The 26,662-nt window shown below is 43.6% G+C and overlaps 1 protein-coding gene across 7 annotated transcripts in view; it reads left to right on the forward strand.

Annotated features, from left to right (window-relative positions):
* ATXN7L1 (ataxin 7 like 1) overlaps positions 1-26,662 on the forward strand; it is a 286,145-nt gene that overhangs the window by 133,225 nt on the left and 126,258 nt on the right. The window contains exon 1 of one of the 7 annotated variants that reach the window (XM_049894463.1): positions 1-25,820. The exons of the other annotated variants lie outside the window; for them this stretch is intronic. The gene's annotated coding sequence lies outside the window, so the exon portion shown is untranslated. The remainder of the gene's footprint in view (positions 25,821-26,662) is intronic. 7 annotated transcript variants of the gene reach the window in all.

Below are 26,662 nucleotides of genomic sequence, written 5' to 3' on the forward strand. Positions count from 1 at the left end.
GGGTGTTGGCTGGATGGATGGGTGTTGGCTGGCTGGCTGGCTGGCTGGCTGGCTGGATGGATGGATGATGGATGAATGATGGATGGATGGATGATAGATGGATGGATGATGGATGGATGGATGTTGATGGATGGATGGATGATGGATGGATGGATGGATGGACAGATTAATAGTGATAGAGCCAACAAGAGTGAAAGGACGGGAATATGGCACACGGATTGCAGGATAGAAGCCAGAAAAGGAGTGGATTTTGAGAAGTAGGAGGAGGATTGGTGATCTCCCCATATAATGTCAGATACTGTAAACCAGGCAAGAATAAGGACTGAGGAAGGAAAAAAAAAAAAAAATCATTGGGTAGAAGGAGACCTCAGGGCATTTTCTTCTCAGCCTTTTCGTGTTGTCTGTGCTTTCAATGACATGCCTTAATTGTAACTTAATCACTATACTGATTCTTATCTTTGGGGGGGGGGATCAAATTGATTTGCACATACAGTAAAATTGGTACAATTACTCCAGCTGCTGCCAGCAGGTGCTGACAAGTGAAGAAGTGAACGTCAGAGGGATAAGAAAATATACTAAACACTTAATAAGGCCTAGAAGCCTTAGATATTTAATAAATTGCCATGGATGATTAGGTTTCAGTTTCCAGCGTAGTTTCATTTTTAACTCCCTGTTTTCCTGTAGGAGTAGAGCCATATGTGTAGACTGGGACTTGTGGTATGAGATCCCGTGGAGGGCTGTGGCGCATTACTGTGTGTGTTTTTCTGTCTTCTTGGTCACACCCCACTTCCCACCACCACCACCACCACCATTTACCCAGGGTAAGTCACTCCAACACACATGCATGCACACACGGAGACACACACATATGCATACACATACACACATCCATGCATACATATACACACACACACATCTTCTGGCTATTAGTCCTTTTGACTATACTTTGATAGTCTTTTTGAAGTACTCCAGCAGAGGCTCTGGTCTCACCTTCCTGCTAGATCCCAATCCAGCCAGTCTGCATTTGTGTCTGGGCCTTGGGAATGAGTGGTCCAGGATGGACCCAACTCCCACGTTTATCATCTCACTTGAATCAAAGTCATAGTGGAGAAATGAAACCCCATGGCTATTTGAAAATCCGCCTTCACCCCAGTGCTCCAAAACTGGCTGATAAATTTAAGTAATCAGTAGAAAAAAGAACAGACTAGAAAAGTAGGCTATCAAATATTTTACTTCTATCTAGTAGTTGTTGGCGTGGAATATGGGTTTATGGGGAAAGGAAATGGTATTAAAGAAGACTTTAAAGTGGTTCAAAGAGAGGGCTGAAGGCCCCCCTCCCCCCGCCCCATGAGCCTCCTCTCAGCAGGGATGGCTCAGGAGAAGGTTGCTGACCTCAAGGCAAAATTGTGCCTGTCTCTGTCCTTTTCCCCACATCCTTCAGATCAAGGACTTAATCTTTGATAGTCCTGTGTTCAAATGTTGAGTCTTAATCAGTAGAGTGATTTTCAGTGTGCATAGGTTGTCCAGATGGAATACTGAGACCCTTGTCCATCTACAAATGGAGCAGTCCCTAAAAGAGTCCCTGAAATTCGAGCCTGGGAAATGTAGGGACATCCACATGCTGTCTGTAATGGACCTCACGGGGAAGCCGAGCTCAGTGGGGAGGCCTGGGCAGAAGCAGGGCAGAGCCCTCTCCCAGGTTGCACAGGAGGGGGCAGCAGACCTGGAACTTGGATCAACTTATCTGTCCTCCCACTGGTTCACAAAAGGAGCAAACCCCAAAGCTCTTGAGTCCTTCCAATATCCCAAAACATGAAGACAAATCTGCTTTACACAGAAGAATGTGAAGGTTGAGAGCTGGGCTTGGAGCTAGGTTCTCATCTTCTAGCCTCAAGCTCCTGACCTCACCAAACTTAATTTCTCTCATGTATAAAAGATGAGTATAGTCATACTTTCTCAGAAAGGTGGTGTGAGGATTAAGCACCATAATGCCTGTAAAGTAGCTCAGTGGAGCCCCGCCCAGCATGACACCCGTATAACTAGAAGCGGAGAAGCCATGATAGATGTAACCCCTGCCTAAGTGCTGGTCTTCTCTTCAAACACCCTGCTGGGACCCAGCCCAGCCTGCCCTCCAGGGATTTCATTAAACTTCAGTTCTGAGAGGTTAGGATTTGAAATCATGAGAAGAGAGTCCATGAAGGGTTTGGACTTGGGCAGAATTCTGTGGTACTCCTAGTAATCCTAGAAGTGGACCATGAGCCCTCCTGGAAGTCAAGTGGTTAGACTTTAAACATCAGAATTACAATATCACAGAGTCCAGGGAGCAAGAAATTCCAAGAAAGAGTATCACATCTTTCAGAAAGGTAGAAAAGGACTCTAAGTAAGAAAAAAGCTTTTGAATTATATTTGCTTTTTCAATGAAAGTGAATTCAAATTAATTTGGTTTTAAGAACTTTAAATACACACACTGTAATAATTGGAAATACTCTCGAGTATTGTAGGACCAGGATTGGAAATCACTTGCCATCTCCTTGATAATATCAGGAACCCAATCTTGCAAACATATTTTACAAACTCCTAAGCCCTGGAAAAAAAGCTGGCTGCCAGTCAAATTTGCATTTAGTCCTTCTTCCCCAAGCCCTACCCCACGCATCCCCTCCTGTCCTGTGTGAACAGGGAGGAGAACACACAAGCCCAATAGCCCTCACAAAAAAAAATCCCTGGGAGAGCCAAGGAAAGAAAGGATAGGGAACCAGAATGCGATTACTTTCAGGCCTCTGCCTAATTTCTGTTATTCCCCTCTGATGTCTTTTAGGCCCTTTTTGCATGGCTGCACAAACTAATGCTGTAATAAAGCTTTGAAGATAGTGTCAGCAGCCTACTGGATTTGAAGAGTTCCTTGACTTTTAAGTCCTTCTTTCGTATCTGTTTGGTAGCTTTTTCCCCTCTGTAAATCAGAATGAGCCCCACACGTAATTTAAGTGTTAAGAAAACTTCCATCTCCTAGTATGACACTCCTTCATTTTGTCCATTGTGTGGATTTGATAGCCTTGCAGAATATAATTTAGGGTCCTGGACTTAGTGGGCATGTCTGGAGGTCACCGTTAAGTGGATGGGATCTTTATTAAGTCAATATTTGATAAAGCCTTTTGAAAATTTCTGATAATTATGTCCTTGGATCTGCCCGCTGAGATTAGAGAAAGGAAAACAAATTTAAAGCTTGCTTTTCTCGCTCCAAACCATAAGTAAATGGCCAGATCTAATCTCCCTTTCATCTTTAATTTATATTTATTGCATTTGGTGAGTCTGGTTAGTGGTTTAGGTTCCTTAGGTTTTTGCTATATCCAGACTCCTATTATGCAGTCATCTCTGATAAACCTAATCGTATACAACCCTGGACCCCGGAGCATAACGTGATGCCAAACCTCATTCCAAATGTGTTTCCTACTAAAGCAAACTATATGGAAGACATAAAGAGACGTACTCCCCAGTCACTTCCAATTGCAAAATATATACGTGTATTTTTCATAAATCATTAGTTCCACAGAGAACTTCATTTTGTCCACTGTGTGGATGCGATAGCCAGATCAGCAAGTGTTTTCCCTGCCTCATTGCCTCTACTCTGAGAACTCCCCTTGCCCAAACGCTCATGAGAAAGTGATTATGGTGGGTGTGCCCTGCCTTTAAGAGCATGGCTTGCATGCATACAGGTTTTTCAAATAGGTGATTATTTGCATCAGAAATTAGTCCAATGGGACGTGTTGGCACTTACCAAGAGCTCAATCCAGACTGGAAAACTGCAAGTTAAATGAGTCTTCAATGGATAAATTATAAGGAAAAGAAATGGATGGAAGGAGAACCTGTCACTTAAAAGAAGCTTGAAAAACATTCCAGTAAAACCTGTGAAAGCCAGAAACTCTGTAAGGCGGAAACCTATCAGAGAAAGAAAACTCAAGTATTTTCCACTAATAGTGATAGAAAAGTGGTAAGGCTGCACTCTAAGGCGGAAAACTTGGGAGACTCAGAAAAACAAAGCAGTCCTGCTTGAGTTCCGGCTTTCACATGTTTCACTGTATAAAAGGGGCAAGGGAAGTTATTGAGTTTCTGTCTGGGTAGATGAAAAAGCTGTGGGAATAGATAGTGGTGATGGTTGTATAACATTGCGTGATTAACGTCACTGAATTGTACACTTAAAAATGATTAAAATGACATTTTATGTTATATATATTTTACCACAATAAAAAAAATTTTTTTAAGATCATATTTTAAAAAATGGACAAGATTAAACAACAGTGTCTAAAGATACATACCTGTCTGAGGATACACACTGTAAAGTCAGGAGACTGGTTACTTTCGGAGGAAGGGGGCCATGAATGGGCCAGTACATGGTGAGCTTCTGGGAAGGGGGGGCCGGCAAAGCTCTGTTCCTTGAGTTGAATGGTGGTTACAAAGTTGTTTGCCTTACAAAAATTTCCAACGTAATACATGTATGTGGATTTCAGTGTCTATGCCTTATTTTACAATAAAAAGTTGTTTTTGTTTTGTTTTTTTAAGAGTTCATTTGGGGTTTAAGTTACTTACAGTCTCTGAGGAATTTGGCTTTTGGGGAGGGTCTTATAATCAAATATGACTCACTTTTCTCACTAAGAGGGAAATCGTAAATCCAGATGGAATTCGCCAGAGGGGTTTTCTGGTAGCGTGATCAGAAATGAGAGAAGCTGCCAAGAACTTTGACAAGAGGGCCTGTTAATAGGACTTTTCTGGGTTCTACCTTCTGAAACACAAGAGGTCGCCATTAGTTGGAACTGACTTAACAGCAACTCACAACAGCAACTTAGAACAACAACAATAAGCCACTGAAGACACTCCTGATCTTTGTTTTTCCCCTACTTTCGCTTATATGGTTGATTATTTAGTTACTTTTAGTAATGAAATTAACACCTTCGAACCCACCTCCCCTAAACGAAAGTTAGTACCCTGACAATAGCCATAGTGCTCCCTGTCCTTGCTCCCTCCCTTATCTTTGGCAATCTTTAAAAAGCACAAAAGTTTGCTTACAGAAATTTATCCAGGCCATCAGCCACCACTTCTTTTACTTCAGTTGCCCCTGCAAGAGCCAGCCTGAAGCTGCTTTAGGGCTATGACCTTGGGTACCGTACCTGTTGCCATCGAGTCGTTGCTGACTCATAGCAACCCTATAGGACAGGGTAGAACTGTCCCATAGAGTTTCTAAGGAGCACCTGGTGGATATGAACTGCTGACCCTTTGGTTAGCAGCCATAGCACTTAACCACTATGCCACCAGGGTTTCTGTGACCTTAGGATAGCCTCTAAAATACCACCCCACCCCCCAAGCTGGGGCATCATTCCTTTATTCTTAGGGCTTTCCTCCCTATTAAATGCAGTTCCCCTGGAGTATTTATCACCTTATGAATAAGCTAGGTGAGAGTTAGTTTCAGTAGTGGGTAAAGCCAAGAGAGTAGGGCTCGGGAAAACCAAGGGGGGGCACAGGAAGGGAAGACCTAAAAGGCGGTTGGTTGGAGATTACCTTTTCTTCTAATCAGACCTGGCCTCAACTTGTTTGTATTTTTCAGCTTTGATCTAGAATTCCACTAAAACCCAACATTTTCATCTCTCTTTGAGGCTGCTTGAAGCTAGTTATCCAGTTCACACCATCTGTATACCTGAATCCAAACCTGTTTTAAGAAGCCCTAGCGGCCCAACAATTAAGTGCTTGGCTACCAAATGAAAACTTGGCAGTACAAACTCACTCAGTGATTTCATGGGAGAAAGGCCTGGCGATCTGCTTCCGTAAAGATCATAGCCTAGGAAGCCCTATGAGGCAGTTCTATTCTATCTTATGGGGTCGCTGAGTCAAAAATCTATTCAACAATACCTACAACAACAACACGTTTGGGAGTGAATGTGAGATTCAGCTGCATGCAGGTAGGGGCCTGATCTACTTTTGCTCACCATTCAATTCTTAAGCCCTGGCACACAGTGTTGTTGTAGTTAGGTGCCATCAAGTTGGTTCCGACTCATGGTGATCCTGTGTATAAGAGGACGCAACACTGCCCGATCCTGTGCCATCCTCACAGTCGTCATTGTGCTTGAGCCCATTGTTGGAGCCACTGTGTTAATCCATCTCATTGAGGGTCTTCCCCTTTTTTGCTGACCCTCTACTTTACCAAGTATAATGTCCTTCTCCAGGGACTGATCCCTCCTGATAACATGTCCAAAGTATGTGAGACTCAGTCTCGCCATCCTTGTATCATAGGAGCATTCTGGTTGTACTTCTTCCAAGACAGATTTGTTCATTCTTTTGACAGTGCATGGTATATTCAATATTCTTTGCCAACACCACAATTCAAAGGCATCAATTCTTCTTCGTTCTTCCTTATTCATTGTCCAGCCTTCACATGCACGTGAGGCGATTAAAGACTAAGGTGCACCTGACCCAGCCCATGGTGTTTTCAGTCACCTCATATGCATGTGAAAGCTGGCACATAGTAGGTGTTCGAAAATACTTGGTGAGTAAATGAATGAATAAACAAGGGACCAAGCTAACAGCTTGCTGCAGGAGAAAGAGCACAGAGACTTCCCAAGATTGGCTGTGGGAAAGCCCCTGCCATCCCTCTGCATCAGCTCACCTTCACCTCCACCCCTGAGCAGCTCCTCATTTTCAGCCGTGTATTGACCATTTCTGCTCTGCACCTCCCTTTCCTCAGCAAGAAAATCAGCTAGTGTGTTGTTCTTGAGAAGTAATTGTTCTTATCACATTTTTCCCACTTGCACAGCACTCTTTGGGTCATAGAAGTATTTTCCCACACTATCTTAGCTACCTAATGCTTCTGTAACACATACCATAAGTGGGTGGCTTTCAAGAACAGAAATTTATTTTCTCACAGTTCTAGACACTGAAAGTCCTAATCAGGATCTCGGCCTGTCGATTCCCTCCTTGTAGGTAGCTCTGGGCATTCGTAGATATTCCTTGGCTTGTTTAGGAGATCCTCACGTGACATCTGTCTCCCCCAGGGGTGTGTCTGTCTGTTCTGGTCTTTAATAACTCAGAAGTGATTAGGTTTAGAATCTACCCTATACTGGTAATGACCTTATTAATATCACTGTAGAATACCCCTGTTTCCAAGCAGGGTCACGTCTACAGGTAGAAAGGCCAGGAGTTCAACATATATTTTGGGGAGTCACAATTCAACTCAGTTCAACACATTGTCTAATTTGTTTTGTCCAATAATTCCATGAAGTAAGGAGTGAAATTCCCACTTTATAGAGGAGGAAACAGGCTCTCAGGAAATTGAGAAGGATTAAAATGACATTTGAGGAGCAGAAATCTAACTGGAATCTGGAATTATGGATCCCTGCGTCCAGGATCTTTTCTACTGCACTGTCCTAGGCACGATGGGAGACAAATAAAAGGAGGTCGTGACTCAGCCCTTATCCTCAAAAAGCTTAAAATCTAATTCAGGCCAAGGGAACTACCTTAAACAGTAATAGTCCAATAAACATATTCTAGCACTGCCTGACCCTTCCTCAGTTTTATCTCACAGAAAAGCTACAAAAGATTGCCTTGGTCCTGTTGTTTTCTTAGAAGAGTGGTTTGTAAGTAAACTTATATGGAACGGGGTGACTCAGCCAGCCTTCAACCGTCTGCTCTAATGGGGAGGAGGGGGAGAGCATAAGCAATGGAAACCCAAGGTTAATCCCTGCAGCCTTTTTTTAATGAATTATGTCAGTCTCACACTTCAGTAGACCTCGTTAGAAATAGCCGTATCATAGATGGGAAAAAAGAAAACAAAGGGCCCAAACGACCTATTGTCCAGGTAGCCATTGCCTTACAGACTGTTGTCTGTAAGAGTTAATGATATGACCGTGTGCACAGAAATGTCCACGCTGTTAAACTGTCTCACCTGTTCTCTTCTGATGCTCTCAGTGACCCTGTGCAGAATATAGGGCCAATACTGAGGCCTGGGAAGTCCCATGACTTGTCCAAGGCCTCTCGGCTAGTTAGTGGCGGTGCTGGAACTTGAACCAGCGCTCCTCCCAGCCCCCACCTCTTTTCTTACTGCTTTTCCTACAGGGGCCGCTCTTAAGCTGCTTTTTTAGGCTGTCCTTGAGACAGCAGAGACAACTCAGCCCCCTGTGTGTCTGTAGCACTGGTTCCTGCCAACACTGTTGCTTGTGTTACAGTGGAGTGTTCACTGACCACTTTGCTGTGTTATAATCATTTAATTAGTCTATGCCTAGGAGGAAGAGATGCTTTATTTAGAAGCTTAATTGTGAAGACTTCCAAGTCTTCTGTTTACTATGAGTTGATGGCATTAGGATGATTTCAGAGTCTCCCGACTGTGCCCCTAATCCACTTAGCACCAGGAGGACAACCAGGAATGGCTTTGGTCAGGGCACAGCCACTGTGCTGAGGACAGTGGGAGGGCCGTGGCTAGCTTAGCTAAGAGAGGACAGACAGATGAAGGCAGAATGAATAAAACAATGTTTTAGGAGCTTGAAAAAATAACTAGACCCTTTATGCTCCTCTTGGGGCAGAAGGAAAATAGAATTGTATCTTCTTGATACAATTTTTGAGTTGGGTATAGTCCTGAGGTGCACATTGGTTTGTCAGTTGGCAGCCTCCAGGTGGGGCCTGGTATCTGTTTTCTTAAAACTTCACACGTGACCCAGGGACTGATTACCCAATAAGCAAGGTGCTTGGACTTACTTGTGCCTACTTACTAATCTGTAGTGCACAATTTCACCTGTGCATACCTTGCTTAGTATAAATGCGTGACTACCTTGCTTCTGGTTAATCTGCCCCTGTGTGACTCCGTGTGCAGCCAAGTTTGAGAACCAGTGGTCTAAGTGAGTAGTGTGGTGGCTTTGTAATGCATCAGCTTGGCTAGGCTGAGCTACATATCCCAGAATTCTCTGTCCTGTATGTTTCCAGCGGGTGGGGTAAGCGAAATTTGGAGGGTAATGGGAGGCAGCAGCCATATTATAGCTCACATATGTTGCTTATCTGCTGGTTCCCCTCATTGGTGAGAGGCAGTGAGTGGGCCTGCAACTGCTCCTCTTTCCCTTGGATCCTTCTTCAGCTGCTGGGACTCCTGGGTTAGGTGTATGTGTTTAGTTCCATGATGAAGAGCCCTGGGTTCTGCTGAATATCCATCCCATCAAGGTCAAAGTCAACAAGAATGGACACAGGTTTCATTTGATCCTCAGGGGGTTTCAGTTAAGGCTTGTGGGTTCCAGCTAGTTCTTTCTCTTCCTCTCCCCTGCTTTACATCCATCTTCCTTCCCAACTGCCTCCTTGTGAACTTCAAACCCCAGCATCAGCCACAACAGCCTTGTAGAGGCTGCTGAACCAGCCCTCACTATTGTGAAAGGTCAAACACTTGTAATTAACCGGTATATGTACATGTACATGAGCATATCGGCATCCATCCTTGTGCTTCTGCTTCTCTGATTGAATGCTGACTGATAACAGGTGGTTTTCAAAATTGTGGATTGTTGTGTGGTTGTTTTTAACCACAGGTGGATGCTTTGTATAGAAAAAGATAAAAGTGGCTCTGGTAGGCAGGTCTGACAGCTCCCTGTCTGTACCCCTGAGGGACTCAGTTGGAAAACCGTTAGTGGATCAGTGGTTTCCAAATCTGGTGGTGCATGGGAGACAATCTCAATAATGCAAATTCCTAGGGAAGAATCTTAAAAATGCAAATTTCTGGGCTTCATTTTGGATCTGAGGAATCAAAATTTCAAAGGATTAGATCTACAGAATTTTTTTCAGTTGGTGATACTCTGTTTCTTATTCTGGGCACTGGTTATACGGGTGTGTTTCGATTGTGAGAAGTCATCAGGGGGAACACTGGTGATTGGTGCCCTTGCCTATATACATGTTATACCTCAATAAGAAGTTTTTTTAATGCCACCTCTCTCACCCGGTGATCCCATAATTCCAATGCCTGGCCAAATTTGAGAACCCTGGATGAGATGATTCCTTGCACCTTTCCGGGAAGAATTCAGAGAAGAGGAACAGAAAGTTGTTCAACAAGCTGTGAGTAGTTAAACCAGGATGCATGTACAATCCTAATGGTAAAATGTTGTTGTTAGCTGTTGTCAGAACAAAATGCTGCCCAGTCCTGCACCATCCCTAAGATCAGTTGGGGACCAGACCCATCTTCCCCTGGGTCTAGGAGCTTTTCAGCACAGGGACCCCTGTTCCGAAGGACTACTCTATTCCCAGGTCTTCTTTCTTGGTATAGTGAGGTCCCTCTGCTCTCTACTCACTTCTTTTTCCTTTTATCTCTTGTAAGATAAAAGATATAACTCAAGCAACGGTGTGACTTGAGTCACATCCTCTTGTAAGGCAGTGAGTAAAGATGCACCCCACACTGACCCAGCCTCATTTAACATATAGAGGTTAGGATTTACAACACATTACAAAATGGAGGATAATTACATCAGATCACAAAATGGAGAACAATCACACAATACTGGGAATTGTGGCATAGCCAAGTTGACACATATTTTGGGGGGACGCAATTCAATCCATGACAATCCAGAAGCTTCTCTGAAACCTGTTCAGCATTATAGTAGTATGCAAGCTGATGGATAGGTGGTGGCTGAGCACGAGATGTATTGGCCAGGAATCAAACCCAGGTCTCAAACCCAGGTCTCAGTCTCTCAGATGGAAGGCAGGAATTCTACCACTGAACCACCAATACCTCACGGTGATACAATACTGTGCAGCTATAACAATGAAGAAGCATATGAAAACCAAAAAAAATCCAAACGTGCTGCCATCGAGTCAATTCTGACTCGTAGCGACCCTATAGGACAGAGCAGAACTGCCCCATAGAGTTTCCAAGAAGTGCCTGGCAGATTCGAACTGCTGACCTCTTGGTTAGCAGCTGTAGCTCTTAACCACTATGCCACCAGGGTTTCCAAGCATATGAAATGACCATGGAAAATGGTCAATATAGAATAAGTTTTAAAATATATATATTATGTATATAAACACAAATTTTTATGCACATATATGCACAAATCAAAGGAGTGGGGAGGAGTTATGTGTCATGAGACAGTGAGGCCGCCAGCAACTTGAAAGGATACAAGTAAGTCACAGGAGGCCGAGAGAGGGCAGTCTGGAAGATCACATTGGAGCCAGTTCATGGAAACCCTTGAATGCCAAGCTGAGGACAAGGGAAACCGTTTTTCTAAGAGTTAGGGCTTTGTGTTGAGGAGCAGTGGGGAACCCTTTATACAGATTTTGAGAAGAGTGATTGATAAAAAATGACATTTGAAAAAGTATTACCAACATATTGTTTAACTGCTCACAAAATATGTTGTTTAAAACACAGACTGGTTAATAACAGGAGAGGCCTTGGCCTTAGAAATGGGGACTTTATAAAGTTCCTTTGGCCTCAAGACCAACTCTTCAACCTCAACTTTTTTCTAACGTGCCCGTAGTCTGTACATGCTGTTCTAGAGTGCATTTAAATAGAAAAAGGAGCAAAACCCCAGCTCTCCCATTTTGAAGGCCTACGGTTCTCACCGGCACAGCAGTACAGGTACATTAACGTTTTACAGAGTACAGGAGAATCCTCAGGAGCTGGTTCATTCTTCAGGCAGTAAGTGCCGAGAGTGCTGGTTCTCAACAGTGAGTGTGAGGCCGGGGAATAAGCAGGGGTGGCAACAGAGGATTAGGTTGGATGACAGCTACCTATGGCAGAGTGGTTAAATGTTTGGCCACTAACCAAAAAGTCAGCAGTTTGAATCCACCAGCTGCTCCTTGGAAACCCTATGGGGCAGTTCTCCTCTGTCCTGTAGGGTTGCTATGAGTTGGAATCGACTTGACAGCAATGGGTTTGGTTTTTTGTTTTTTTATATGACATTTTAGAAATTTCTGGGTGGCACAAACAGTTAAGTACTTGGCTACTAACTGAACGGTTGGTGTTTTGAATCCACCCAGAGGCACGTTGGATGAAAGCCCTGGTGATCTACCTCCAAAAAGCCAGCCATTGAAAAGCCTGTGGAGCACAGTTCTGCTTTGAAACACGTGGGGTCGCCATGAGTCAGAATCCGCTCAATGGCAACTGGTGTTAGTATGGCTTTTTAAAATAAAGAAGTACAGGCCCCACCCCAGACCTGCTGAGTCAGAAGCTCCCCAGCTGATTCTAACATTCCTGCGATTTAAAACTGCCAGCCTGTATACACCGGTCGCATGTTGTCTTTATTATCCATGGATGGAGTTTTCACAACCTCTCTTAGCAGCCTTTTCCTGAGTGCGACAACTTTGTGCTCCCCCCAACCTGAATGATAGCTCCAAAGACTAGAACCCTTGAGGCTTCAAAATAAGGGCAGAATTTGCCTTAAAAGCATTGGTTAAGAAAATCAAACCATAGGCATCTTCAAACTCTCTAATTACCTCCCCTCCTCTCCCCAAATCCCCTGACAGGCTTCTTTTGAGAGACACATTTTCTTTCTCATTCTTGTTTGACTTGCAGTATGATAATTTTACCCTTTCTTACACTCCTGTACTATAACTATACCCTAAACTCTATTTTGAGGACCATCTAGAGAAAATTCTTTTATTCCACAGGGAATTCCCTGCAGAACCCAACACACTGACAAACATCTCTCCATCTACCTGCTGTGTGTACAGAGAGAATGCAAACTGATCTTAACATTAGCCTCAGTCCAAAATAGTCAGCAAGACAAATCTAATAAGGAAGACAATAATGTGAGCATTCCAAAGTGAGAGGTAAATTCCCTGGGCATCCATGCCATTTCCTCCCTTCCCTTCATGGAGATAACCTGAGAATCCAGCTCACAAGCATCTCCTCTCTTCACAACCCATGCCCCTCCCCAATTCAGGGTTTTTCCCTAAACACACTGAAAGTTCTTCTTCCCCCTTTGCGTTTTCTCTGGCCAGCATTTTTCAGGCTCTCTGGAAAGTTCACTTTAATTACTTTGCCCTGCTGGTTCATGAAACCACCTGACGTTCCCCTCCTTCTCAGGGGTGGGCCCAGCTCTGGGGATACAGAGGCAGCACTGTCCACACCCAGCTTTAGGGGTTGTTTTGCTCGGTGCATGTGTAGCAGCTCCCTAGAGTGCTTCTCTTGGCTAATAAAAGTTGGCAGAGGTGCAGAGTGCAAAAGCCCCAGCCCCAGGCTTGAGGAGGAAGCCACTGGAAGCAGGGCTCAGTCTTCCCGAGGCACAGGTAACCAAAACAACACGCCAGAGTCACTGTAAATGGTAAGAGGACTCCTGGGACATTGACATCAGTGCTTTGTTCTCATGGATCTGAGGGTGTAGTACCTGTCCATATGTGTAGCCCAACAGGTAACATCTAATCACAACAGAACTACAGAAAGTTACAGCTGGAAAGAGACACCCAAGATGACCTGGCAGCCCATGCCCTGACCTGCCCTGAGGCCCACAGGTAGAGAGAGACTACAGCTCTTCCAGGTGTTCACCTCCAATTCCCACCTCCACACCACCCCTCCCCTTCACACATCCAAACTAAGTCTACTGTGAACTTGTCTTTTCATCATCATTTTATTTTCAGGATAATGAGTGGCCAGCAACATTAAAGGGCCCAACCAAAGAGTGTTACAAGACCTTTAAACCTGACCTGCCCCGAAGAGTCACAGCTCCCACCAGGCCTGGCCTTGGGGTTGGGTGTAGGTGTGTTTATTTGTTAATTCACATGTACCTACTACAAAATTCAAAAGGTATCAAAAGTACATACAGTGAAAAGTCTCCCTCCTACCCCATGGCTACCACCCATCTGCCCTTGCAAAGGCCATGGCTGTTATATCCTCCCAAAGACAGTCCAGTATAGATGTATAAAATGAATGTTCATATATTTTACACTTTACATGTATAAATTACATGTATATAATATGTACGATTATACACATTGTTCTGCATTTTGCTTCATTGACCTAACGATGCATTCATTCATTCATTTAACAAATATATATTGAGCTCTTATTATGCGTCACGCAGTGTCCTAGATGCTAGGATACAGAGTGAACCATATAGATCCCCTGCCTTGAGGAACTTAATGGAGACTGTAGACAATAAATAAAATAGGTGATGTCAGGGCTGATTGAGTACCATGGAGGAAAACTAGTGCAGGGGAGGGAAGGGTGTGCTCTTTTAGATAAGGTAGTTGGGGAAGGCCTGTATGCAGAGGTGTGAGGCTGGGTCCTGAATGATTTCAGGGAGGGTGGTCTTGTGGGTACTTGGCCAAAGCTCACCAGGCCGTGAACAGAGCAAGGGAAAGACCCTGAAGCTGGGGCCTGCCGGGCTGACCCGTCCCTGGGACAGCAAAGGGCCAAGGAGCCTGGAGTTGGGAGGGTAAAGAATGGTAACAAAGTAAGTTGGCGACACAAGGAGGGGCCCCATCAGATAAACCCTTCAAAGGACTTAGATTTTATTCTAAATGAGGTGGAAGCCTAGAACAGTTTGAGCTGGAAGACACCGGGTCACTCTCATTGCTGGGTAGGGAACAGAGTATAGAGAGGGATAGGGTGAGGCAGGACACAGTCAGAGGCAATGGAAGAAGTCCAGGAGAGAAATCGTGGTGGCCTGGACCAGTGACGGTGTTGCTAGGGGAAAAGCTGGATTCTGGATCTATTTGGAAGGTAGTGCCAGCAGGACCAGCTGATGGTTCGGATGTGGGGTGTGAGAGAACAACAGGAAGTGATTAGTTTGGTTTTTGGTTTAGCTTCGGGTGACAGCCAGTGATTCTTGGCGTTCCTTGGCCTATAGATCGATCCCTCCAAGTCTTTGCCTCTGTCTTGACCTGGCCATCTTCCCTCTGTGACTCCTTCTGTGTCTCTTCTCCTCTCCTATAAGGACACCACTCATATTTGCCTAGAACCCACTGTATTCCAATATGACAGCACCCTGGGGACTCCCTTTCGAAGATTACAGGCCATGTATTTTGTAAAATGTTTCTTGATTTGGTTTGCCTGGAGTTTCTTCCTGATTAGATTCAGGTTTTGCGTTTGGGATGGGAGGATTTATAAAGGGAGTAAGATCTGATTCTGGGAGATTGGGACAGTCACAAAAAGGGAGAAGGGCAGTGCTACCAATATAAGGAGAACAAGACCATTTGGTGGGGACTGGACAGCTTGGATACTTGAGTGTGAACTCAAAGAGAAAATTCACCTGGTGTGGACACAGCGGGTGTTAAATACATTCTGAGCTAACATTTTAGAAAGAGGAAGGACCCTGTTCCCAGTAGATTTATTCTCCCCAGTTATTCTGAGTGTGGAGTGTGTTATAAGTAATTGCTTCTCTGCAGGGCCCGCTGGGCTCAGCAGTTTACATGCATTCTCTCACTTAACCTTCAGCAACCTGAGGGATGGGCAACGTTTTCCTTGTTTTACAGGTAGGGAATCTGAGGCCCAAAGAGCGCAAGCAACTTGCCCAGTATCACACAGCCCTTTAGAGACACAGTCTCGGTCAAGGCCCACACGCTTTCCGTTCTGCTGTGCTGCTTCAAACCCATTAAAGGGTTTTCTCCACAATCAGCCCTCGCTTTGCTTTCCTCAAAACAAGACGTGAATGAAGACTCCAGCTCTATTTTCCACTCATGTCAGTGATTGATACTTGATTAATGCTCAGGATTGCTGTCATCTAGAGCATAATTTTCACAGATGCAAAGACCAATTTTGTTGTTACTGAGGCAGAAAGATCTATTTCTTCATGAGTTAGCAAACAGATTTGGAGGAACCAATAACCACCCGGGTGTTTCACTGGCTAGTTCTAGAAGGAAGCTTTGCCACATTTGGCATTATTAGCATTTACAGCTGGTGGGCTAGAAGGCCAAGGGTCAGAAAACCCTCTGTGGTCTTGTGTGGCCACAGCATGTGACACTAAGCACAGCCATCAGGCTCTAATGTGAAATGACCATAGCTGCCTTCACAGTGCAGCCCTGAGGGGGACATGCAACCTTGAAGAGATGGCCTTGGTGACTGAACTAATGTGATGGTGATAATTAGAGTAGCACATCTATCTCCTTACCCAACCAAGAATTCCCATTGAGAAGACCTGCTTGTCAGAACTGTTTAGCAAGACTGCTGCCTGACTCTCTCAGATGTAGCAGAAGGAGTACTGGGTTCAGATCCTGACTTTGTGTGACAAGCTGCCTAACCTGAGTTTCTGGCAGTAAAAACGGTGGGCCAAGTGCAGTTCCCCAGCGCAAATATGCAGTCATTCTTGGTTTTTTCTCTTCTCTCTCCCTTATTGTCTGTCCATTTTCCTTCTCCGGCTCCACTTTGGTCTCCTCTTCTGTTGTTCCCCTCTCTGACTCCGTTAGTAAGAATAAGAGCTACCGTTTTATGCCAAAATATAAATCACATGCAGAGGTTGGGAGGCCTGGTCTGACAACTCCCCACACATCTCTGCTCAGAAAAGTAAAGAGACCCATCAGTGCTGGTTTGGGAGATGGGAGGAAGAAACAGGAAAACTGGATGAATGGACATGAGAACCCAAGGTGGAAAGGGAAAGGGGGGGGTGCTGACACATCGTGGGGATTGCAACTAATGTTTAACTTTTTGAATGGAAAAATGGAATTTTTGAATGGAAAAAAATTAATATTCGTGGAAAGCTTGTTTTATATCAAAAGAAAAATATCCGTGATATAATAATAAACAGAAGATGAAAAAATTGAAGTATAGACTAGAAACTGCAGACAAAAGTGAATAATATTTATATGTCAGCCTTGCCAGCCCAATACCCGGCATGTTGCCTGGTAACTGCTCAAAAAATATTTAAATGATTGTTATCAAATGAAAACATTAAGTAAGCTATACATAAAAATGCACAAGTTGAGTGATATAAAATATATCAAAATGTTAAAAAAAAAATTCTAGTTTAGAAAGCAATGAGTTTGGCCTTGGGAGGTTTGGCTGCCCTAAAGGAGCACTCACTCCATAATTTCAGCTGGGAAGATTCGGGCTGGAAGTCTGGTGGGCGTATGTGTTGAGACAGGGAGAGACAAGGTTCTGGACACTGGAAGATATCCACTAGGGGTAGCTGTAGGATCATGAGCCAGTGACCTGTTTTTTAGTCTGGGAGTTGGAGGGTGAGTTGATGGACCAGCGAGGGGTCTTTATTCATTCAAAATTTGTTTTCTTGCAAGTATGAATATGGAAAAAAATAGTCTGAGCACTTAGATGAGTGGTTGTGAATATGAAATAGGTTAATTATGTCAGCACTTAAAGTAGTGCGTGTCCCAGGTGAAGCCCTCAGCGGGTGGTAGCCATTTTTTGTAGTGTTTAAGGGCATGGACTGTGGAGCCAGATTGCCTTGGTCCAAATTCCAGCTCCAACATTTCTAGTTGTATGGCCTTGGGGAAGTTACTTTACTTCTCCGTGTCTCAGTTTCCTCATCTGTAAAATGGGCATAATTATAATGCCTGCATACTACCAACAGAATAATAATATCTACATTAATAGGGTTGTGAGAATTAAATGAATTCATATAATAAAAAGTGCCTGGCATATATTAAGTGCGTATATTAAATGTAAGAATTATTACTTGCTGTATTGAGAAGAAATGTCAAGGAGAAATTTGCCAGGTATAGCCCGGCATATTTTTCCTCATATCCAGGTATATCTGTCCTCAACAAAGAGGCTGATAATCTTCCTTTTTGAGTACAACTTCTTTATTTATTTATTTTTGTATGCACAAATGTTTTCTTTCTTTTTTTGTTTGTTTTTGGTAAAGATATACTTAACAAAACATACACCAATTCAACAATTTCTACATGTATAATTCAGTGACAATTAGAATTCTTCAGGTTGTGCCACCTTTCTTGATATCCTTTTCCAACTTATTTCACCATCATCAATACAAACTCATTGCCCCCTAAGCTTCTTATCTAACTTTGCTGGTTGCTATTGTCAGTTTAATCACATAGATAATTCTTTAAAAGAACACAGTGCTCAAGACAGATATTCTTTTCTAATTAACTTAAACTATTGCTTGGTTGGGAGCCCTGGTGGCACAGTAGTTAAGTGCTCGGCTGCTAACCAAAAGGTTGGTGGTTTAAACACACCAGCTGTTTTGCAGGAAAAAGATGTAGCAATCTGCTTCGAAAAAGATTATAGCCTTGGAATCCCTATGGGGCAGTTCTACTATGTCCTATAGGGTCACCGTGAGTCGGAATTGACCCTATGGCAACGGGTTTATTGCTTGGTTTAAAGATGACTTCAGAGGATACTTTCAGTTTAAGATTTAAAGATGTCCTCAGGGCAGTAGTTTTGGGAAGTCTGGATTCCACGAGAATTTGAAGTTCTGTTCCACATCCCCCCTTCCCTAACCCTTTTGATCAGGATTCTTCTATAGAGTCTTTGATCAAAATGTTCAGTAATGGTAGCCAGGCACCACCCAGTTCTTCTGGTCTCATGGCAGAGGTGGCAGTTGTTCGTGGAGGCAATTAGACACACATTCCAGTTTGTCCTCCAATTTCTGACCCTCCTCGCTCTGCTGCTTCGGGCAAATAGAGTTCGATTGTTAAACCTTGAATGACTGCTGGCAAGTTTTTAATACCCCAGGCACTACACGAGGCTAATAATCTTGATATCAGATTACAGGCTGCATATAAAGGCTAGCTCACTGTACCAGCTGAAGTTGAGCATCTCCATTGTAAGCCCCACACATGGGGCAGAAAATACTACTGCTTCTGAAGTTCTAGTTCTTCAAAGGAGATGGTTGGGTCTCTTTGCCTTCTTCCCACACCAAACTTCAACCATGACATTCTGCATGGAGTTGTGTACGACATTGTAGCGTTTGAACAAGGATCTGACGCTCACAATCCCTCAGCCCCACATGCCTGAATTGCTGAAGACTTCTAGCTGGCCAGCCCATCACCCCTTTTGCCCCAATTCTGCTCATCTTCTACACAGTAAGTGAAAGATCTGCCTCTGACTCCACTTTCACCACAGAGGCATCTATCTCATTACTGATGCTGCCATCAGAAAAGAACATCAAATTCAAATGGGTCAAAATCAAACACCATCTGTAACATGTTGAAATCAAAGCCTGTAAAATGTTGTAGGGAGGAGGGTATGACCTGGTTCTTCAGTAAAGGAAAAAACTAAGGCTTTATTTTTTGTGGGGGACTTTCCACTGGCCCCGTGCTCTGGCTGAAGTTCAATGTGGAAAGGAGGAAAATGGCCATTTAGGGTCATTTGAGTTGGATTCAGATTAGTCCTAATACATAAGACCTTCCTGGGCTCTATTCCTATACTCAGAGGAGGCCTGGCAGTGTGATAGTATTAACATTTAGAGCTGAATGTTGTCCCCACTCTGCCTGGTCCAGCTGTGTGAACTTGAACCTGTCAGGTCAATTTTCTAGGTCATAATGTCCTTATTAGTCCATGGAGGAAGTTGGATTCATAATGAAGTGACCTTTGACTGAGCACCTGCCGTGTGTACATAACCTTGTCTTACTCAACCTTTCAACAAGCCACAAAGGTAGGTGCTGCTGTCCCCATTTCAGAGACTGGAAACCTGAAAGAAGTTAAGGGACCCCACATTTTTCTGTTATGTGACCCTGAATCTTTAACCCTTAAATCATTGGTTTTCAACCTAGCCGCACAGGCTAATCACTTGGGGGAACTTCGGGTTAGAGGTTTAACATCTCTGGCAGTTGGACCTGGGTCCTGATATTCTGTAAGAGATGATTCCCCGGGTGATTCCAATGTATTCCCAGTGTTGAGAATCCCAGCTCTAAATGTTCTGTGGGTCTCTGCTGTTCTAAAAGCTACAGTGAGTGCACATTTTGTCTGTGGCAATTGTTAAACTCCTCAGCCTGGAGTCCTGGGCCTTCCACTCACCCCTTTTCTCACTTCCAACTCACCCAACCAGTGCCTCTCTCTTGTAGTTTCGCATCTTGCGATCAGCTGCCCCTGGAACCTGTGCCGGATAGACTGGCCAGCATGGTGCTATGTGCCCTCTGCTAGTGATGCTTTCTGGCCCTGGTAGAGTCATCATTCTTAACGCAGGGATTGTCTACACCAGGCTTTTTGAAGTGTCATCTCAACCCATTAGTGGGTCATGAAATCAATACAGCAGTGCATTTTTTAAAGAAATAGAACAGAGGAAAAAAGAAGCTAGAGTGGATCACATAGTAAGGAAAAGCAATGTGCTGTGAAATTTCTGTGTTTTGGAGATGTGTGTGTGTGTGTGTGTGTATGCATGTATGTGCACATATACACATACATATATGCATATACTTATATACCTAAATATACTGGGTTGCCATGCCTAGTACTTATATTTTTGTACTGTGAGCTGCAGATAAAAATGTTCAAACTGCCCTACACTGGCACATATTTATCGTTGCTTTTAGAGCCTGGGACAGAATTTTCCTCCTCCAAACCCATAGCCTATTAGAGCGAGAATAGACCTTAGAGTTCACTTAGTCCACTAGCCAGGCAGCTGCATGAGGACCCTCATGGGGAACATGTCAAAAATGCCCATTCTTTTGGCCCAGCCCTGGGAATTATAACTCATTTGGTCCAGGAAAGTGGATTTAACTGATTCTGAGTTTTACGAACCACTGATGTAACCTACTTTTTTCACTCAGTATAGATGCTTGGAAACATTGACTGGCATGCCCAAGGTTACATGGCTTACCGGCAGCAGAGCTGGGATTCTCCTCCCTTGACCTCCTCCCTTTTACCATTGCATAGGTCTCCAGAGGAGGCCTGATCAGTGGTTTAGACCAGGACTGCAGTGTAAAATTCCCTGGAGAGGTTTTTTGTTTATTTTAAATATTTTTTTGTGCGTGTGTGTTTTCAGTGAAGGTTTACACAGCCGTTTAGGTTCCCGTTCAACAGTTTGCTCACAAGTTGTTCAGTGACACTGGTTACATTCTTTACAATGCATGAACACGTGAACATTCTCATTATTTCTGTTATGGTGGTTCTGTTTCCATTCATCTACTTTCCCTGCCCCCTTATGTTCTCATCACTGTTTTAAAGTAATTGTTGACTGTTTGGTCTCATATAGGTGATTTTTTTTAAAAGAACTCTATACTTATGGGTGGTATTGATTATTTTTTGACCAGAAGAGTTTTTAAAAAGTGTAGATCTTGGAACAGAATAGTAGTAATGGTTGCACAGAAAGGAGGCCTGGTGGCATAGTAATTAAAGTGCTCGGCTGCTAACCAAAGAAAGGTCGGCAGTTCAAACCCACCAGCCGCTCAGTGACAGAAAGATGTGGCAACCTGCCCCCGTAAAGATTACAGCCTAGGAGTCTCTATGGGGCAGTTCTACTCAGACCTGCTGGGTCGCTATGAGTCAGAATCCACTCGACAGAACTCAGCAACAAATGGTTGTACAACGTAATGAACATAATCAATGTCGCTGAATTATACACGTAAAAATTGTTAAGTCGGCAAATGTTTTGTCAGATATATTTTTACCACAATAAACACTCCCCAAAAAAGGGTGGCTCCTCTAGCCCAGCCCCGAACCAATTAAGTTACATTCTAGGGGGTAGGCATGGATTCCTGGACTTACTGGGAGTGCTTCTCAGACTTTAACGTGCGTACAGATCTCCTGAGAATTCTGTTAAAATGCAGGTTCTGCTTCAGTAGGTCTAGGATGGGGTCTGAGATTCTGCATTTCTAACAGACTCTCAGTTGATGGTTCTGCTGCGGGCCTGGGACCACATTTTGTATAGCAGGCCCTTAAGATATGGTCTCATGGTCCCAAAAAGCCTGCAGACTTCTACATCTCTGCCAGCATCTCCCTTGCCTGCCTCAGTTTATACTCTCAGGATTTGCATTTGATTACCCTTCAGTAGTGATTTCCCACTGCTCATCAAAAGTCAGCCTTCCCACTCACATTTTAAATATCTGGACAGCAGTGACCTTGGTTCCAAATTCCTCACCTTTCCCCTTCCCAATGCATCTACCTAGTACTGTGTTCTTCTTACATACAAACAAAACAAAACCAGTTGCCGTCCAGTTGACTCCAACCCATGTGACCCCATGTGTCAGAGTAGAACTGTGGACCATAGAGTTTTCAACGGTTGATTTTTCAGAAGTAGATTGCCAGGTCTTTCTTCTGTGGCACCTCTCAGTGGACTCAAACCTCCAACCTTTCAGTGAGCAGCCAAATGTGTTGACTGTTTGCACCATCCAGGGACTCCTCTTCTTATACAAAGTCCCTGATAAAGGTAGCAAATGTCATGACCAGCTCTGGTTTACTCCATCCACCCAGCAAATAGTTATGGCACAGCTATTGAGCAGACACGAAAGTAAACCAGACCCACAGCCTTTCCTAAAGGACCTTGCTGTCTTGTAGAGGCAGTAAGACAAGTGCATAAGTTGCTATAACTCATGCCTTGTGAGAAACATGGATACTGTGTGGAGGAGTTAAGAGCATGGAGCCAGATTGCCTGGTTTCAAATCCCAGGTCTGCTACTTAATAGCTGTGTGGCCTTGGACAAATTACTGAATCTCAGTTTCCCTCAGCATAAATAGGAATAAGAATAGTACCTAATTCATAGGGTTGCTGTGAAGATTAAACGAATTAACACATTAAGTCCGGGCACACATGGTAAGCCCTATGTTAGTGCTAGTATTATTTAAGTATAGGAGAAGAGAATTGAAAACAGCGTCTTGGCATTTCTGCTAGATCTTGAAGTATTCATCGCATTTGGATATCCAGAGATTGGAGGAAGGGCATTCGTGGTGGTGGGAAGAGCAAGGGTAAAGGCACAGAGGCAGACGTACAAGAGCAAAGAGAGGTAGGAGTTTAGCTTGACTGATGCTGCAATGCCCAAGCGGAGCTGTAGGTAAGAGGCTTAGAAAGTCAAACTGAAGAGCTCAGATTTTATTCTGGAAGCAATAAAGAGCTAGTCCTTGAAGATCTTTTAAACATACCTTTTAATATGAAGGTTGCACAGTGTTTTGTTGCTATGAGCAGATCATAATAAGCCTCACCTCTATTAGGTTTTTACCATTATTTTCTTCATATTTCCCCATGCCCACTTCATGGCATGGATACAGGCTTCTCTCATTGTCTGGGTACACACTTAAAGCAATTAGGTGACCTTGGACTGGATCATCAGAAGGGTCACATAGAATCTGTTTAATCATCAGAGCTCAAAGCCCTGAGTCTCTAGGCCACTCTTGGCCAGTAGAGTCTTGTCACCTCCTAGACACAGAATTCTTAAAAGACAACACTCTCAATTAAGAGCCTTGAGCAGGAACCTGCTGCACTAACACTGTTCTTTTTCTTTTCTTCCCCCCTAATTTTTAACCCTAGAAGGGGTTGTTTTTGTTGTCATCATTAACTACTGTCCCAACTCATAGTGACCTTATGTATAACGGGATGAAATATTGCTTGGCCCCGCGCTGTCTTCATGATCATTAGTATGTTTGAGTCCATCATTGCGGCTGTTATGTCAGTCCATCTCATTGAGGATTTCTGTTGTTTTTGTTGACCCTCTTTATCAACCATGATGGCTTTTTCTAGTGATTGGTCTTTCCTGATGACATGTCCAAAGTAAGTATGCTAAAGTCTTGTCATCCTCACTTCTAAGGAGCATTCTGGTTGTTTCTTTTAAGACCGATTGTTCGTTCTGGCAATCCACAGTCTATTCAGTATTCTTCACCAACACCACAGTTTGAATGCATCAATTCTTCTTCTGTCTTCCTTTTTTCATTATTCAGCTTCTTCATGCATATGAAGTGATTTAAAAAGAACATGGCTTGGGTCAGGCACGCTATAGTCATTAAAGTGACATCTTTACTTTTTAAATCAAATAGTAGGCTATGTGCAAACTCACTCACAGATACACACACACAGGCATATACACAGGTTAGCAGGCAGCATATGGAGCTGCAGGCTACTATGACCTCGGAGCAAGTTTACCTAACTTCTCTATGCAGCCAGGGTGAGGAATTCATCTGTAACACGAGGATCATAAGAGCACTCACTTCACTGGGTTGTGAGGATTAACTTAGTACAAGTAAAGCAGTTAGAACTGCACCTGGCTCATGGTAAGTAATCAATAAACATTAGCTGTTATTATTACGGGAAACACTGGTGGCGTAGTGGTTAAGTGCTACGGCTGCTAACCAAAGGGTCGGCAGTTCAAATCCTCCAGGCACTCCTTAGAAACTCTATGGGGCAGTTCTATTCTGTCCTGTAGGGTCACTATGAGTCAGAATCGACTCGACAGCACTGGGTTTTGGTTTGGGTTATTGTTACAATGAAGGAAATTTGAAAAACTTATAGTCTGCACCATTACAATGAGAAAGAAGATGTGATCATCAATTGGGAAAAGAGTAAAAGAATTAGCATTATATGTGAAAATCTTTGGCAATAAATTTGAAAACCTAGAGGAAATGGAGAATATCCTAGCAAAATATAAGCGATCAGAATTGACCAAAAAGAGGCAAAGCACCTGAATAGACCAGTAGCCATAGAATACATTTAAAAGTTTATTAAAGAGATACCATGTTTTAAAGACCTTTATAGTCTTAGAACAGAGTTCTATCTAGGCTTCAAAGAACAGGTATATCCTTTGTTATTCAAACTATTTCAGACCATAAAATAAGATGAAAATTTTCCTCAGTTCATTTTATGAAGCCAACATGACCTGAATACTCAAACTGAACAAGTACATGTATCTTCCATCTCCAAAGCTTTGAGGGAAAAGATGACCCTCACAGAGAAAGTCCGTGGGTGGCACAAATAGTTAAGCACTCGACTACTAACTGAAAGGTTGGCAGTTCGAACCCACCCAGAGGCACCTTGGAAGACGGGCCTGATGATCTGCTTCTAAAAGATCACAGCCTTGAAAACCCCCTTGAGCAGCTCTACTGTTCACACGTGGGGTCTCCCTGAGTCAGAATCGACTCCGTGGCAACTAACAGCAAGCAGAGAAAGAGAGGGAAGAAAGTAAGACTCAGTGTGTACAATGCGTCTGCTTTAGAGCAGTGAGGCTCACCCAGGGAACACAAGGCCCTCACTACCAGAGATCCTGATTTAATTAGATCCTGATTTAATTAGTCTTCGGAAAGGCCTTGACATAAATATGTTCCTGGGTGGAAACCCCAGGTTCTTGCTCAGTATGACTTGTATTGACCAGTAAACAAGAGATAAGGTGGGAGAACAGGAAAGGCACCTTTATTTCGTTGTACAAGGAAAAGGAGTCAGCCAGAGCTGTCGCTGCCAAGACTGCTCGCCAAGGTCAGGCAGGCAAGTTATTTTTAAAAGGGTTTACAAGCAGGGAGTTCATACAACTTACATCAGCAACATTCTTAATCATACGTCGAAGGTGCAATGGGGTTTACATATAACCTCCAAGCAAAAGCAGGATTCAAATGCAAGGCTGGGGGGCAGGGAAAGCCCAGCAAAGGAAACAGGATTTTTCAGTACAACACTGTGGGGCTCTGTCTCAGATGTTTCAGTCTCCACAGAACTGTTGTCATCTGTTGTCAAGTTCCCCCAACTCATGGTGGCCCCATGCACAGTAGAATGAAATGCTGCCTGGTCCTGTGCCATTCCTATGATTGGTTGTGGATCAGATCATTGTGATCCATAGTGTTTTCCTTGGCTGATTTTCAGAGGTATTGCCAGGCCTTTCTTCCTAATCTTTCTTAGTCTGGAAGCTCTGCTGACAGCTGCTCAGGATCATAGCAAGACGCAAGCCTCCCCTGACAGATGGGTGCTAGCTGCACGTGAGGTGCATGGGCCAGGAATCAAAACCCATGTCTTCCTACCACTGAACCACCGATGTTTCACACAGAACCACTGCTTTAAGGTAAATGGAAATTCCGTAAACCTGGTTTACAGTTCCAGAGCATCCCAGCACAACAGCAGTTCGAGGGGAGACTTTGTATCAAACCTTTGACATGATCAGAGCTGTAAGAGGTGGTCTTTGGCCACAGTCTTGCCAAGTTTCCCATCACAGCTTGAAGGGGTTCCACAAAGCTCGTGTCCTGTCTCCAGAGACCAAAGACCTAGCCAGGAAGAAGACCACTCATTTTTAAGTTACAAGCAAGCAACCTTGCTGACTGCAAAGGCAGGCCAGGAAAACCCATAGAGAGTTTTAATCTGTAGAATCCAATGGGATTTTAATGACAGACCTGCTCATGATTGTGCTGCAAGGTAATTAAGTACACATGGTAAGCAGTTCATATAAATAATTAATTAGCAATGTGTACACACAGTCAATACACAAAGCCTCCTCCGTCATCCTTCCCCCAGTTCTTATATTTGGCATTAGTAGGGACAGGTCTGTTACCACTCACTGCCAAAGCCTCATCACACAGTCCTGGGAATCTCCACAGGAGAGGGAGGGATATGCTGGACCCTATTTCTCCAGGAGTCAGGGTTCGCTAACCAGGGACTCTGGAGTCCCCTGCCAGCACCCATCCTCCTCAGAACCCAAGACTATGTGAGCTTTACCATCTATCTTCAGCCCCAGTGTTAGCTATAAATATAGTTTCTATTCTCTGTTTCATTAAATAATAGTAATAATAACAGTATGGAAACTTATGAAATTCTTACCATAAAACAATATAAAAAAATAAATGAGTAGATTGTTGGCTTAGGTTCAGTTTCAGGAGCAACGTAAAATTGTATTCCTGTGTACACCATACT

Source organism: Elephas maximus, chromosome 8, assembly GCF_024166365.1.
Source record: "Elephas maximus indicus isolate mEleMax1 chromosome 8, mEleMax1 primary haplotype, whole genome shotgun sequence".
Lineage (NCBI taxonomy): Eukaryota > Metazoa > Chordata > Mammalia > Proboscidea > Elephantidae > Elephas > Elephas maximus.